Here is a 5,313-nt window from a genome sequence, read left to right as displayed (position 1 = left end):
TCCCAAACAGAAGCCATGCCCAAAGATCTATACGCATGCTTTTCTTCTTTTGACTTGAAGCAAGGTTGTGGTTTCTGGAATGCCATATTAATGCCTGTTTTGTTTCTCTTCTTTTCTTCTTTGCCTTTCTTTTTTCCTTTTTGTTTTAAGTCTGAAGAGAATTGGAGGCTGCAGGCGAACTGTCATGCCTTCACTGCCCATGTTAGTGTGAATGTTTGTATGTATAGACGCTGTATATAAATGCTGTATAAAAAAAACTCTCATTGCTTAAAAGCACAAGCACTTACAGTAGTTCAGACTTAATATATCAACAATAAAGATGTTCCTCTCTTTTTTCTGAGCAGGGGCTCCGCCTAAGGCGTCCTGAACCAAATAAAAATACCAATTAAAAAGCAGCATTTTTCTGGGGGTGTCGCCATCAGAGGTCATAACCCTTGGTATGTCCACATTGTACGTGTCGTTGTCATAGAGTTGGAAAGAGGGCCCACCTCCTATCTTTGACATTATTGCTTCTGTGATAGTATAGGTTTTGTGGCAGGTGTGCCCTCTAACCAACTATGGTCGGTGTGTGGAGGGCGCTACTTGCCCTGTAACTAGATGGAGCTGTGGAACAGTCAAACGAGTATAGACTTCACAGTGATGGACGGAGTTTCCAGGTGAACAAGGTCGTGAGGAGGAACAGGTGAGAAAGTATTCACACTGTAATATTCTACGATCACACACCAAACACAGAGTACTTGAGAGACTCTTAGAACACTCTTAAAAGTTGAAAGGCCCTCATAACAAGTAAGCATAAGTGATTTTGTGCAAAACAACAACTATAACCATAAGGTGAAATATCAAGGCTTTAGGGGATTGATGGGCTATCAAGCCTGAATTGAATGGTGTATTTATAAGGGGCAATGTTTTCTGTAGTTGCCAGAACTATTGTTGTGCTGTCTCTCTGTTGTGGGGTTTTCAGAGAAGTTCAGGGAGGGGACTGGACATCTGAAAAAAACAGGATCCAAGGTAAACAGTAAGAGTGATGTAATGTAGATACACCAGAATAATATTATATCAACAACAAGCTGAAGGCAACAGGAGTGTTAAAACTCACACCGCTTCAGTGGATATGAGCTACATTTCTGGATTTTAGATTAAATATTTAAAAGCGACAACCAATCAAGTAAAATGTAAATTGCCTATGGTTGTGGTTGAATAGTCTTGGGTATCAAGATACATCGTAAATACTGTATATTGTTTAATAGCTGACAGATTTCATACGAGGCCAGTGACACCCAGATAACTGTGGTAAAAAAAAAAAGATTTCTCCTCAAAAACATGTCTGGGGGACATGTTCAGTCTTTTTCATGAATCATACTCCCGCACAACAGGCAGCATGCCCTGGACCTATGAACTATTGGAAGGTTGTGTTAACAACAGAGATAGACACTTTAAAACAAGTTGGCTCCCTTGACTCTTTAAAAAAAAAACGTACGAAACCCGATATAGTATATTTACCGTAATCGTATTGATATCATTCACGGTGTAAGATATGTCTGTAAAGCCTCCATGATTCCTTGCAGATTTGGGTCACTTACACACACTGAGATACCAGACAATACACATATTGCATATTGACAGGGAGATATTTATACAGCAGTGTTCCCCAAACCTCTCAGTGAGTACTCCCAACTGGTCAACTTATATTCAAACCTAGATTAAAATCAGGTGCGCTCAGCCTGGCCTCAGAGCCATACGAAACATACTATACATATAGGCGAGTTGGTTGTTTAGCAACAAAACCAACGCGTGCGCAACTATGGGGCAAAATTAGATTGTTGACAACATGTCAACTATATTTAGTCTCCAAATGTTTATTGAAAACAAGTGAATTTGCACAATGAGCACTTGTTGTCTCTTAAATACGTTGTTACAGAATTTTAGCCATTTTAGCATTGACATGAAATCAGTCAAAACACCTCAAAACAAGACGTGGTATCAAGAACAAGATTAAACTAGGTGAAACGAGCCACCTATGATTCCCCACATAGCAGCTTATCATTTTTGCTAGCTTTCTGATCGTTCAGAATCACTTCCGACCACATCGCTGTGCGTGCATCATTTTCGTGACATTGTCAGCCAACACGTCTATTTCTGAGCACCTCTAAGACATATGATATGTACTAATGGTCTAGCTACTTCAGACAGAAAGTATGGAGGTTGGTCGGGGAGGAAGGGTTGGCTTAAACCGCGACCGTCTAGCAAAAGGTTGCGTGTTCAAGTCATATCGGGGACAACTGTAGCATTTTAGCAGGATTGGGTATGTCACTTTCTAAATGTAATCCGTTAGTTACTAGTTACCAGTCCAAAATTGTGAATAGTAATGTAACTTTTGGATTACCCAAACTCAGTCAAATAATATGACTACTTTCAGTTTCTTTTGGATTACTTTCCCCTTAAGAAGCATTAGAAGAAGACAAAAAGGACCCATCAAATGCATTTGGTGTGTCATCATAGTATTCTCTGACTTTCAAAGTATCTGGAATCCTATTACTGATTAGAATATTTTTGCTGGTAACGTAACTTATTACAGTTTGTTTGTAATCAAATGGCATGTAACTGACTACGTAATCAGTTACTCCCAAACGTTGCATTTTAGTTTAACCCTTCCCCTAACCCTTATTCTAACCTTAACCCAATTCACCTCACCTGGAATATATCAGATGAGGGAATGGAACAGTATTCTGGTGTTATGTACCTCTTGTCACAATGGGGCCTGTTATTTAGTGTGTAATACACAGTAATACTAAATGCTCTACAGAATGCTCTTCTCTAACAGAAGAAAAGGTAGGTGCCAAATAAGCCTATTCTACCAGAACACAAATTGCACTGTCCATCTAAAAACTGTTATTTCTAGAGAGATTTATGATTTTTATGACTTGCTGTATAATCAAACAAGGTCTTCAATTAAATAACTGTCCATAACATAAGGATTACCAGAGAGCTATTTGACAGGGCTGGAGCCCCAACCAGTAAGGTGATTGGTGGACATTATAAGGAAGGTGAAGCATGTAGATCCATGACAGAAATGCATCAGTGTTGGAGCCTCTGGCAGTGGCACACACACATCTGTTAGTCACACTACAGCATCATGGGTCTCCTGCCCCTCTCTGTCGCCCCCATGTGGTGGGTATTGGCTTCTCTCCATCGCTCTCTCTGTCGACCCCCTCTGCACACACACAGACACACACTCTCTCTCACACACACACACACACTCTCTCTGTGTGTGTGTGTGTGTGTGTGTGTGTGTGTGTGTGTGTGTGTGTGTGTGTGTGTGAGAGAGTGAGTGTGTGTGCATGTGTGTGTATACATAATGCACACACGGGTTGGCAGGTACATGCATGTGTGTGTTATGGCTTGCATCATGTGCATATGTGTGTGTGTGAGGGAGAGACAGGCAGGAGAAGGTGCATGACAGTGTGAATGTCTCTATCCATGTACCCATATGTCAGAGTGAAACCGTGTCAGAATGAAACTACACTAGGTGTGAGTGACACTACACTAGGTGTGAGTGAGACTACAGTAGGTGTGAGTGAGACTACACTAGGTGTGTGAGACTACAATAGGTGTGAGTGAGACTACACTAGGTGTGAGTGAGACTACACTAGGTGTGTGAGACTACACTAGGTGTGAGTGAGACTACACTAGGTGTGAGTGAGACTACACTAGGTGAGAGTGAGACTACAGTAGGTGTGAGTGAGACTACACTAGGTGTGAGTGAGACTACACTAGGTGTGAGTGAAACTACACTAGGTGTCAGTGAGACTACACTAGGTGTGAGTGAGACTACACTAGGTGTGAGTGAGACTACAGTAGGTGTGAGTGAGACTACACTAGGTGTGAGTGAGACTACAGTAGGTGTGAGTGAGACTACAGTGCGTGTGAATGAGACTACAGTATCTGTGGGTGAGACTACAGTATGTGTGTGAGTGAGACTACAGTATGAGTGTGAGTGAGACTACAGTAGGTGTGAGTGAGACTACAGTATGTGTGTGAGTGAGACTACATTATGTGTGAGTGAGACTACGGTAGGTGTGAGTGAGACTACAGTATGTGTGTGAGTGAGACTACAGTATGTGTGTGAGTGAGACTACACTAGGTGTGAGTGAGACTACAGTATGTGTGTGAGTGAGACTACAGTAGGTGTGAGTGAGACTACAGTAGGTGTGAGTGAGTGAGACTACAGTTTGTGTGTGAGTGAGACTACACTAGGTGTGAGTGAGACTACAGTATGTGTGTGAGTGAGACTACACTAGGTGTGAGTGAGACTACAGTATGTGTGTGAGTGAGACTACACTAAGTGTGAGTGAGACTACAATAGGTGTGAGTGAGACTACAGTATGTGTGTGAGTGAGACTACACTAGGTGTTAGTGAGACTACACTAGGTGTGAGTGAGACTACATTATGTGTGAGTGAGACTACAGTATGTGTGTGAGTGGGACTACAGTAGGTGTGAGTGAGACTACCGTATGTGTGTGAGTGAGACTACAGTAGGTGTGAGTGAGACTACAGTATGTGTGTGAGTGAGACTACAGTATGTGTGTGAATGAGACTACAGTATGTGTGAGTGAGACTACAGTATGTGTGTGAGTGAGACTACAGTAGGTGTGAGTGAGACTACAGTAGGTGTGAGTGAGTGAGACTACAGTTTGTGTGTGAGTGAGACTACAGTACGTGTGAGTGAGACTACAGTATGTATGTGAGTGAGATATGCCTTTCTGCCCTTGACCGAAGCAGTGACCAGCAACAACAACTGCTCCCCGGGCGGTAATGACGTGGATTAAGGTAGCCCCCTGCACCTCCATGATTCAGAGGGGTTGGGTTAAATGCAGAAGACACATATTGGTTGAATGCGTTCAGTTGTATCCTTACTGACATATTGAGCAACATTAACCTGATACCAGCACTCATTATTCGTTAGCCTTGTACAAACATAGGTTTAAATGCATATATGCATGTACTGTAGCTCTTATTAGATAGGGTTCAATCCAACCCTATCTTTGACTCTATGGTATATTATATATATATACTGTATATATATATATATATATATATATATATATATATATATATATATATATATATATATATATATATATATATATATTGCATGGTAAAATATATACAGTATATTCATGCTTAATACCCACCTGTGCTGGGCAAATCAAACAGAAAAACATCACTCTGCAAATGGAGGGTGACATTATTGTCAAGCAAAAGAGCATCAGATCTGTGCAAAACATATCATAAAACAATCTCTGCATCATGAT

The 5,313-nt window shown here is 41.2% G+C and overlaps 1 protein-coding gene across 1 annotated transcript in view; it reads left to right on the top strand.

Annotated features, from left to right (window-relative positions):
- The window catches only part of LOC115199091 (decorin), a 29,962-nt gene extending 29,567 nt beyond the window's left edge, over positions 1–395 (top strand). The window contains exon 8 of the mRNA XM_029761646.1: positions 1–395. This exon is cut by the window's left edge and continues 1,758 nt beyond it. The gene's annotated coding sequence lies outside the window, so the exon portion shown is untranslated.
- The last annotated feature ends 4,918 nt before the right edge of the window (positions 396–5,313 follow it).

The sequence above is a fragment of the Salmo trutta genome, chromosome 8, assembly GCF_901001165.1.
Source record: "Salmo trutta chromosome 8, fSalTru1.1, whole genome shotgun sequence".
Classification (NCBI taxonomy): Eukaryota; Metazoa; Chordata; class Actinopteri; order Salmoniformes; family Salmonidae; genus Salmo; species Salmo trutta.
The sequence above is the reverse complement of the archived record's forward strand: the minus strand, read 5'-3'. Positions and strand labels throughout refer to the sequence as shown.